Source organism: Cherax quadricarinatus, chromosome 10 (genome assembly GCF_038502225.1).
Source record: "Cherax quadricarinatus isolate ZL_2023a chromosome 10, ASM3850222v1, whole genome shotgun sequence".
In the NCBI taxonomy this organism is placed as follows: Eukaryota; Metazoa; Arthropoda; class Malacostraca; order Decapoda; family Parastacidae; genus Cherax; species Cherax quadricarinatus.
In genome coordinates, this window is record NC_091301.1 from 33,765,570 (window position 1) to 33,777,898 (window position 12,329).

The following is a 12,329-nucleotide window of genomic DNA, read 5'->3' on the forward strand; positions in this document are numbered from 1 at the left end:
GTGAAAACCGAGAGAAATTAATTACTGAAAATAAGAGCACATTTCATTCTCTGTCAGTAAGAAACCCATAGTTATTTTTAAAGGGGCCTATCTTATCTCTAACTTTTGTTCTATACACCTGGAAAAAACTTTTTGGGTTAGTTTTCGAATCCCTAGCAACTTTAATTTCATGGTCCCATTTAGCTTTTCTTATTGCCTTTTTAACGTCCCTCTTAATGTCAATATACTGATTCATAAGACGACCCTCACCTCTTTTGATATGCCTGTAAATTCCTTTTTTCTGGGTCATTTCTATTCGATCTAATTTCTTTATACGGGATAAATGTTCTTTGGGCAGCATGTATAGTGTTCAGAAAACTGTCATATTGATAGCTCTCTTCGTTACCCATTCCACAGATGATAATTGTTCTCTAAGCCCATTGTAATGTAATTAGTGAAAATTTGGGACTGTTACTGAGTTATCCCTACTATCATACTTTCATTCAATGCTAAAGGTAATTGATTTGTGGTCACTTGTGCCGACTTCCTCTGAAATTTCTAAATTATTAACAAGGGTTTCCTTGTTCTGTCACAAACTGCTTTAAAAAACAATCCTGAACTACTTCTAAGAAGTCGTTAGATTCTGAATTCCCAGTCAAGAAATTCCAATCAATCTGACTAAAGGTGAAGTCCCCTGTACCATCAAATACAGCTATCATATGATCAAGATACAGATACTGTACCATCATGATACAGCTACTGTACCATCAAGATACAGTTACTGTACCATCAAGATACAGATACTGTACCATCATGATACAGCTACTGTACCATCAAGATACAGTTACTGTACCATCAAGATACAGCTACTGTACCATCAAGATAGTTACTGTACCATCAAGATACAGATACTGTACCATCAAGATAGATAATGTAACATTAAGATACAAATACTGTACTATCAAGATATAGCTATGATACCATCAAGATACAGTTACTGTACCATCAAGAAACAGCTTCTGTAACATTAATCAACTACTCTGTCTATGTGTGCTGTCACAGTAATGAAGTTAAAACTTGAGTTTCAATTCTTTCTTCTGGATAATGTTACCATAGTTATCTCTAAACAATGATCAAATGATTACAAGAAAATATCTGAAGTTTTTATTCACCAGTATATGAGTACATGTATGTTGCACTGTATGATTACACATGTGCTGTATTGTACAAGTGAGTACACATGTGCTGTATTGTACAAGTGAGTACACATGTGCTGTATTGTACAAGTGAGTACACATGTGCTGTATTGTACAAGTGAGTACACATGCACTGTATAAATACTCATTATAACAGCATAATGACACCAGTAAAGCTCCTTTTATCTGCATCATTTTAGGTTATACATAGCTAATAATTTAATATAAAAGCATATGCAGTGAAGAACTTTCACTATTGTATTTCCATGAATTACATTATGGAAGAAAGTCCAAGAAAACTGTTTTATAATTCGAATTTATATTCTTCCTAACACTACAGTATCACAACACACTAATACAACATGTCAACTTCATACTATTGCATGCATACAAATATAGCAGCTATGTGCACAATACTCAGTTGTGTGCAAAACAGTGCATGCTCAGTGCCTCTGTCCACCACTACCCTCAAAATTTTCTCTGTTATACTGATGCTGGAAAGAACTAGTAGAAGTTGTGGTCAGCTGGTGGTCCTCAACATTCCTACTTGAGACATTCTCTGGGTGTGGCATTACAGCAGTAGCAGCTGCTGCAGTTATGTGAGTCATGTCTCGTGGAGCACGTTTCTGATGTGTAGAATTTCCAAAATGATGTCCGTGGTGTGTGGGGTTTCCAAACTGATGTACAGAATTTCCAAACTGATGTCCCTGATGTATGGTATTTCCTAACTGATGTCCCTGATGTGCATTGTTCCCAGAATGAGTTTGTCCTTGGTGAATACACTTAATGTGTCTTCGAAGATTTGAAAGTTGGTTGGCACGGTAGGCACAGTGCGGGCAGACGAAAGGTCGTTCTCCAGTGTGAACAATAACATGTCTCTCATACTGCTGGTGACGTCCTGGCCCGCTGAAGGTCTTGGGGCAGTTTGGGCAGGAGAGCAAAGCAGAACTTCGAATGCCGCTGCCTCCAGTACCGCTGCTTTCCTGAAGCAGGGCAGCCATCCCCTGCAAGGTATAAGGTGACTCTAACAGCAGCACCAGTTGAACTTCTCAACTCATAACAAATGTAGAACCCTTTCATCTTTCCAAAAACTCTCTACAGGTTTAAAGACATTATTAAAAATATTTAATTTTTCTGACTGTAATTACTGTATGGGATTGTTATTAATATATTGTATAGATCAGCTTCATACAGTATACTTACTAATTATATTAAAAGGTCTTTTAATTGAATTTTGTACAATATTTGGCATGCATGGTAACACTGCACAACATAAATATCTTATAAATTTAAACCTCTTTTATAATACAAGTTTTACCTGCTGCTGCAGTAATATACTCACAATTATTATTATTAAATTAAGGCACTAAACTCATAAAAGTCACAGAATGCTTGGCAAATAAGAGTCACACTTGATCGAAGGAAGTGAGAATTGCTTCTTGTCCTTGGATAAAGTCCATCACCAACATAAGACAGGCTCTTTGATCTTTGAAGTGTAGGTAGCTGTTCTGTTGAAACCTATGTACACTGATGTACTGCTGAGACCTATGTACACTGATGTTATGTTGAGACCTATGTACACTAATGCTGAGACCTGTGTACACCAATGTTATGTTGAGACTTACTGTATGTATGCTAGTGTTCTTGGACTCTTTCTGTGCATTTTATATTTGCCTGAAAAAATCCCTTCATTCAGTCCTTCCATCCTTCTGCTTACCATGATGAAACACAGAAAGTTTTTTTTATGTACCAGACAAGTACCACCAGTTAAATGTTCAAGAGTAATAAACATATGCTTCTACTCCTGTCATCCACTGACGGAAATCACACCAAGTCTGCAGTATGCGAGTGCAGGATGCTATGCAAGCTAATACTTTTCCAACCTCAGGCAGTGGCTGGCTCATGTATTGTATTTAATGTATTGTATTTAATTGTATTTAATCAACATGTACAATTAATTTGCAGTGTGGGATGGTCGTCCTTCTTCAGCCAGTCTTCCTTGTGTAATCTTTTGTTTATGATTATTGTTATTATATTGATGTAAAGAGTTAAACCCTTAAGGGTCATTCAGTGCTACATGAAAAGTGGATAAAGAGAGAGTGGAAGGGAAAAATGAGGTGGTGAGGGAATGACAGCAAGAGAAAGAAGTGGACCGGGTAACAGGCTCATAGTTGATTCAGCAGAGGTGTCAGTTAAGAGGAAGGACAGTGTTTATTAGTGTAGTGAAGGTGAGAGCGTCAGATAAGGACAGCGTATGTCAGTGCAGTGAAGACATACTAATAAAGGCATACTAGTGAAATAGAGGTGATTTTGTAAAGTTTCAGACCAGATGAGGCCAAAGGGTCCCTAAACCCCTAGTCTGTTTTATGGGTTTTTACTATGTCTGCTTCAATGATTTGCACAGCATAAATCATGACTAATCATTCTGGGTTATATTTTATTAGCCCAGAAGTAGGGCAATATTTTTTTTTTTTTGTGATGATGAGTTCAAAATGGAGGGCAAGTGTTATATAAGAGAGGCATAAGAACATGATTAATGAAAACAGGAATGAGTGCTTTATTGGCTGGAATGTCTACAGTGTATATTTAAGACTGTTTTTATATTGGAATCTCTCCCTAATTCTATATTAAATTGCCCCAATTATCAACTTCCAAGCACTTTATAGGATACTTCTAATGGTTGGGCAGTATCTTGCACTTAACTGATACGACAGAAGGCATATTACTGAAATAGCCAGAAATTGGGTAAATTTGAGCAATGGAATAAGCCTAAAATAGGCCTCAAAGCAAACATCACAGTTGCATAAAGTGCTCTCTAACCTGCAACTTCACCCTTGTGCAATCCAAAAGTTGTGCATCAAATTTCATAGTTTTGGTATCATCATTATTAGACGATTCTCTAACATTTCACAAGATAATTTTTTTAAGATGCAACAATGAAAGACTTAATTTTGAGTCACAACAGTGAAAGAACTAAGGTGAAGCATCACTGTGGCAAAATAACCTCTTAAAGAGAGCTAAAACAATATTCAGGAAATGAATCATATAAAGGTGCCAAAACAAATTCTGTAAGTCGAACCCGGATATCATCGGAGCCAAATTAGTTTCACAAAAACACTTGCAATCAATAAAAGCAGTGCCACTGCCAGGTTAGTATTAAAAGTTCAAATGATTAATATGGCTTACAAAGCTTTCAAATACTGTTACAGAATTTCATTTGAAGTTCACATGGAATTTGGACAAAAGAACAATACTTCAAGATAAATTTTTACAATTTTCTGGCAGCTGGTGGGTACAATACTGCAAAGTACATTAATGGGCACAATACTGTAGCATACAGTAATGAGTACAATACTGTACAGTACAGTAATGGGTACAATACTGTACAGTACAGTAATGGGTACAATACTGTAGAGTACAGTAATGGGCACAATACTAAAGAGTACAGTAATGGACACAATACTGAAGAGTACAGAAATAGGCACAATACTATAGAGTACAGTAATGAACACAATATTGTAGAGTACAAAAATGGGTACAATACTGTACAGTACAGTAATGGGTACAATACTGAAGAGTACAGAAATCTGCACTATACTGTACAGTAATGGTTAAAATACTGTAGTGTTCAGTAATGGGCACAATACTGAAGAGTACAGTAATGGGCACAGTATTGTAGAGTACAGTAATGGGAACAATACTGTAGAGTACAGTAATGGGTACAATACTGTACAATAATGAGTACAATATTGTCCAGTAATGTGTACAATACTGTACAGTAATGGGTACAATATTGTACAGTACAGTAATGGGCACATTACTGAAGAGTACAGTAATGGACACAATACTGAAGAGTACAGTAATGGGCACAATACTGTAGAGTACAGTAATAGACACAATACTGAAGAGTACAGTAATAAGTTCAATACTGTACAGTACAGAAATGAGTACAGCAGAGTACAGTAATGGGTACAATACTGTAGAGTACAGTAATGGGTACAAAAGTGTACAGTAATGGACACAATAATGAAGAGTACAGTAATGAGTACAATACTGTAGAGTACAGTAATGGGTACAATACTGTAGAGTACAGTAATGGGCACAATACGGAAAAGTACAGAAATCTGCACTATACTGTACAGTAATGGGTACAATACTGTAGAGTTCAGTAATGGGCACAATACTGAAGAGTACAGTAATGGGGACAATACTGAAGTGTAAAGTAATGAACATAATACTGAAGAGTACAGTAATGGGCACAATATTGAGCGTACAGTAATGGGCACAATACTGTAGTGCACAATAATGGGCACAATACTGTAGAGTATAGTAATGGGTACAATACTGTACAGTAATGGGTACAATAATGTAGAGTACAGTACTGAGTAAAATACTGTACAGTACAGTAATGGGCACAATACTGTACAGTACAGTAATGGACATAATACTGAAGAGTACAGTAATGGGCACAATAGAGTACAGTAATGGGTACAATACTGTACAGTAATGGGTACAGTACTGTAGAGTACAGTAATGGGTACTATATGGTAGAATACAGTAACAATACTGTAGAGTAGTATTTTTTTTTATTAGCACAATGGCCGATTCCCACCAAGGCAGGGTGGCCCGAAAAAGAAAAACTTTCACCATCATACACTCCATCACTGTCTTGCCAGAAGGGTGCTTTACATTACAGTTTTTAAACTGCAACATTAACACCCCTCCTTCAGAGTGCAGGCACTGTACTTTCCATCTCCAGGACTCTAAGTCCAGCCTGCCGGTTTCTCTGAATCCCTTCATAAATGTTACTTTGCTCACACTCCAACAGTACGTCAAGTATTAAAAACCATTTGCCCCAATTCACTTCTATCAAACATGCTCACGAATGCCCGCTGGAAGTCCAAGCCCCTCGCACACAAAACCTCCTTTACCCCCTCCCTCCATCCTTTCCTAGGCCGACCCCTACCCTGCCTTCCTTCCACTACAGACTGATACACTCTTGAAGTCATTCTGTTTCGCTCAATTCTCTCTACATGTCCGAAGCACCTCAACAATCCTTCCTCAGCCCTCTGGACAACAGTTTTGGCAATTCCACACCTCCTCCTAACTTCCAAACTACGAATTCTCTGCATTATATTCACACCGCACATTGCCCTCAGACATGACATCTCCACTGCCTCCAGCCTTCTCCTCGCTGCAACATTCATCACCCATGCTTCACACCCATATAAGAGCGTTGGTAAAACTATACTCTCATACATTCCCCTCTTTGCTTCCAAGGACAAAGTTCTTTGTCTCCACAGACTCCTAAGTGCACCGCTCAGCCTTTTCCCCTCATCAATTCTATGATTCACCTCATCTTTCATAGACCCATCCGCTGACACGTCCACTCCCAAATATATGAATACATTCACCTCCTCCATACTCTCTCCCTCCAATCTGATATCCACAATACTGTACAGTACAGTAATGGACACAATACTGCAGAGTACAGTAATAAGTACAATACTGAAGAGTACAGTAATGAGTACAATACTGTACAGTACAGTAATGGGTACAATACTGTAGAGTACAGTAATGGGTACAATACTGTAGAATACAGTAATGGGTACAATAATGCAAAGTACAGTAATGGGTACAATACTGTAGAGTACAGCAATAGGCACAATACTATAAACTACAGTAATGAGTACAATACTGTAGAGTACAGTAATGGGTACAATACTGTAGAAACAGTAATGGACACAATACTGAAGAGTACAGTAATGAGTACAATGCTGTACAGTAATGGGTACAACAGAGTACAGTAATGGTTACAATACTGTAGAGTATAGTAATGGGTACAATACTGTAGAGTACAGTAATGGGTACAATACTGTAGAATACAGTAATGGACACAATACTGAAGAGTACAGTAATGAGTACAATGCTGTACAGTAATGGGTACAACAGAGTACAGTAATGGTTACAATACTGTATAGTAATGGGTACAATACTGTAGAGTACAGTAATGGGTACAATACTGTAGAATACAGTAATGGACACAATACTGAAGAGTACAGTAATGAGTACAATGCTGTACAGTAATGGGTACAACAGAGTACAGTAATGGTTACAATACTGTAGAGTATAGTAATGGTTACAATACTGTAGAGTGCAGTAATGGGTACAATACTGTAGAGTACAGTATGAACATAATACTGTAGATTACAGTAATGAGTATAACAGAGTACAGTAATGGGAACAATACTGAACAGTGATGAGTACAACAGAGTACAGTAATGGGTACAATACTGTAGAGTACAGTAAGGAGTACATACAGTAATGGGTACAATACCGTAGAGTACAGTAATGGGTACAATGCTGTAGAGTACAGTAATGAGTACAACAGAGTACAGTAATGGATACAATACTGTACTGTACAGTAATGGGAACAATACTGTAGAGTACAGTAATGGGTACAATTCTGTAATGTACAGTAATGGACACAATACTGAAGAGTACAGTAATGAGTACAATACTGTAGAGTACAGTAATGGGTACAATACAGTATAATACGGTAATGGGTACAACACTGTAAATTACAGTAATGGATACAATACTGTGGAGTACAGTAATGGGCACAATACTGTAATGAGTACAATACTGTACAGTAATGGGTACAATAATGTACAGTAATGCATACAATACAGTAATGGGTACAATACTGTAGAGTACAGTAATGGGTACAATACTGTAGAGTACAGTAATGAGTGCAATACTGTACAGTGCAGTATTAGTCACAACAGAGTACAATAATGGTTACAATACTGTAGAATACAGTAATGGACACAATACTGAAGAGTACAGTAATGAGTACAATACTGTAGAGAACAGTAATGGGTACAATACTGTAGTGTACAGTAATAGGTACAATACTATAGAGTACAGTAATGGGTACAATTCTGTAGAGAACAGTAATGGATACAATACTGCAGAGTACAGAAATGGGTACAATACTGTAGAGTACAGTAATGGGTGCAATACTGTAGAGTACAGTAATGGGTGCAATACTGTAGAGTACAGAAATGGGTACAATACTGTAGAGAACAGTAATGGATACAATACTGCAGAGTACAGTAATGGGTACAATACTGTAGAGAACAGTAATGGATACAATACTGCAGAGTACAGAAATGGGTACAATACTGTACAGTACAGTAATGGGTGCAATACTGTATAGAACAGTAATGGGCACAATACTGTAGAGAACAGTAATGGGTACAATACTGTAGAGTACAGTAATGGGTACAATACTGTAGAGTACAGTAATGGGTACAATACCATAGAGAACAATATCAAGAACAACTGTGGAGACAAGAAAGACATGTTGAGTGAGGTCTTCTGCTGCCATGCAGTTGCTGTATTTAATTTTGTAAATATTTTCCATACTCTGATTTCCAACACTGAGCTATCTGATTAACAGTCAATAATTGCAGAATGTGTGAGCAGGCGAAGCATGTGTCTGAAACACAAATGTAGAACTTTCAATGAGAATTTTCCGTCTGTGTAACAGGCATCTTCAAGTTTATATAAAAATGATAAACAACAACCATATTTAACCCTTTTAGGGTCAAGAGGCCAAATTTCGAAGTGTACACCAGGGTCCAAGAATTTAAAAAAAAAAAAATTTTATTTTTTCTTATGAAATGGTAGAGAATCTTTTTCTGAAGGTAATAAAACAAAAAGTACAAAATTTGATGGAAAATTGACGAAATTATATGCTCTCGTGAATTTTGATGTGTCAGCGATATTTACGCATTGGCGATTTTGCCGACTTTGACTCCCATTTTAGGCCAATTACACTATTCCAGTTGACCAAATTCATAGCTCTTTCGCTAGTATTACTTCTATTCTATCGATTGAGCACATGAAATTGCCAAGTCAACTGTCTCAACTATAAAATAAAGCGATCAGAAATTGGTAATTTGGCCAATTTAACGCAAAGTTCAAAATAGGGTCCAGAATAAACAATGCAGGCAGTTCTGGCACTAAACTAACATTTCCTCTGTTAATTAGTTACATTTTCAGGCTTTACAAATGAATTCCATTTTGATTTTTTATTCACATAATGAATTATTATTCAAACCAAAATATAGAAGATTTATTGTTATGCAATATTGTAATAATTGAATAAATAATATCACCACATTTGTGAACGTTTATTAGACCCACCAGTTGGCATGTATTAGACGTGTGAGGTCATTTGTTTACTCTTGAACATCGGCAAAAATTTAACATTTCCGCTACTTTGAGCTCAATTTCAAGCCATTTCCAGTACTAAAACCAATCAAAATCATCTCTATTTCTTTAATATATCTTCCATTCTATCAAACAAGACCAAGAAATTCCAAATACAACTATAAAAACATGAAAAACACTGCAAAGTTGCTGTTTTAATCGAAAATTATGGTCTCAGTTTTTTCCTCTCATTATGCACTGTGTGCTGCAGGATTTGTTTTATGTGGTGTACACATACCACATAGATGTATTCTCTCATATCTAGGCCCAAACTTACCACTCACACCTTATCAGAGTGAGCTGAGCTCATGGCGCAGATCTACGGTTTGGACCCTCAACTCAAAGTCGTAGAACTACGGCATGGACCCTGAAAGGGTTAAAGAAGCATAAAGTGAGGTGTGAGCAGGTGAGTGGTCAGAGAAATGTGATAGTGGCATGTGTTGTGATTGGCCTGGGAGCTCTGAACGAGGTCTACTATGTTCTTGTGAAGTGCACATGTGAATCATCATTCAACTATTTCCACTTGTGCACATGTAAATCATCATTCAACCATTTCCACTTTTGCAACAGGTGTGGGGATAAGGGTTTTGCTAAGCTGAAAACTTCATAATTCTGTTGAATAATTTGTGTGCAAGTTAGGGTGGACTCCAGGCATCAATGTAGTGTTTTGTCTCTAATTACTAGTTAACCATCTTTCTAAGGCTTCAGTTATGTAGTTTTATCCTTGTGTACACCACAGGCAGTGCTAGAGTTCTGCCTTTTGTACATGTACTGGCATTCCTGCATCCTCGATGCCAGACTGTGACCAAGTCTCACATAAATATTTCCTGCTATAGTTCCAACAAGGTACAGTGGACCCCCGGTTAACCCTTTCAGGGTCCAAGGCCAAAATCTGAAGTCACGCACCAGTGTCCAAGAAATTTTGAAAAAAAAAAAAAAATTATTTTTTCTTACAGAATTAAAGAGCATATTTTTGTGAAGGTAATAAAACAAAAAAAATTAGAATCTGATCAGTACTTACCGAGAAACAGTGCCAAGAAGTTTGTAGAAAATGATGTGGTGGCGGCAACATCGACGAATTCCACATACGCGTATTATATTATTTTGTTGTTTTAGTTGTTTTTTCTTTTCTTTTCCAATTTTTTTCTATTCCTACTAACATTTGGGGCCTGAGAGACCAATACTGTATATAATTTATATATATAAACTCACTGTATTGAACACAATAACCGCACTAAAGTTATTATCATATTATTGTTTACCACTGTTGTTTATTACAATAAACATGCACAAATATTGTATAATACTAATGTTCTATCATATATTTACATATTTACAATCACTGGACATGGTTTTAGAACTGCTGGAGCTTGTGGAACTCCTTGAAACAAGGCACCATGCACAGAGGCACCTTACATTCCTCACACATAAACCGAGTGTCTTTGCGTCTTTGTTGCCGTCGTTTTGTTTGTGCACAGACAATGCATCTCTTCTGAGCAAATTTCTTTTGAGTTGAAGGAAGCTGTATTATGAAATGATCACCTTCTCTTCTCAAACGCTTGGGTATATTGTGATGAATTCGAGGACCATGTTGTATTGCAGGTGTTGTTACCTGGTACTTCATTATGAGTTGTCTGACAACAGACAAACAAAATTCACCATACGGTGGTCTGTTACCAGTCTTTATTTGGTACATATTATATGCATTCAGCATTGAAATGTCCATGAGATGGAAGAAAAGTTTCATGTACCACTTGTAACTCTTACGAACACAGTCAACAAAACCAATCTGCATGTCACACTTGTCAACCAAGCGCATGTTTTGTGTATAATCAATCACTGTCACTGGTTTTCGAATACGTTCATTAGTCACTCGATCAACTTTGCCACTGTCTTGCATTTCATTACGGTGAATGGTTGTCAACAATGTGACATCTCGTTTGTCATGCCACGGTAATGCCATGATGTCATTGGCAGTAAACACCTGCACGTCATCACCAAGAACACCTGCGTTGAGCCTGGGCATATGTTTACGATTAGAACGCACTGTGCCACACACATCTGTCTTGTTCACTCGCATGAAATCACTGAGTAATGGGCTTGTGTACCAGTTATCGGTATATAATGTATGGCCCTTACCAAGATAAGGTGCCATCATGTTTCTCACTACGTCACCTGATATACCCAATAACATCTTGGTATCTTTCAATGTTTTACTACCCGTGTATACAACAATATCCAACACCAGGCCACTGTCACAATCACAGAGTACAAACAATTTTATACCAAAGCGGTTCCTCTTGCTCGGTATATACTGCTTGAATGACAGTCTACCTTTGAACAAAATCAAAGACTCGTCAATTACAAGATTCTTGAATGGATAAAAGTATATCCTGAACTTTTGTTTGAGATACATGAAAACATTTCTAATCTTGTATAACCTGTCACTTCTGTCAGGCCTGGTTTTGTCAGAGAAGTGCAACATACGTAACAGTAAGATAAACCTGTTCACTGGTATTATTTCACTGAAGGATGGGGTACAAATTAGCCGATCTGTGGACCAGTATGCTTTTATATTATGCTTATAGACGTGAGGCATAAGCATTATTGTTGCAAAAAGCAAATACATTTCTGCAACAGTCGTCTCTTTCCACCTGTGTAGTCTTGACTGTGGTGATAAGATCGTATTTGCCATGGTGTACTGAAAATACTTATTACTTTCCCTGACAATAGTTTCCATCAATGGCTGGTCAAAGAATAATTCAAAGTTTCCATCAATGGCTGGTCAAAGAATAATTCAAAGAATTCCAGTTCATTGGCCGTGGTTCCAAGGGGACAGGTAGGTAGAATTCCACTTTGAGAGTCATCAAAGTG

General features: G+C 37.2%; 1 long non-coding RNA gene across 1 annotated transcript; it reads right to left on the minus strand.

The window, feature by feature from the left end:
• Nucleotides 1–1,130: 1,130 nt before the first annotated feature.
• On the minus strand, nt 1,131–11,799 carry LOC138852507 (uncharacterized). Its single transcript, XR_011391827.1, has 2 exons — nt 2,893–11,799; nt 1,131–2,179 (listed from the first exon to the last, which is right to left on the minus strand). It is a non-coding gene; the product is annotated as an uncharacterized lncRNA (long non-coding RNA).
• Between the last annotated feature and the right edge of the window lie 530 nt (nt 11,800–12,329).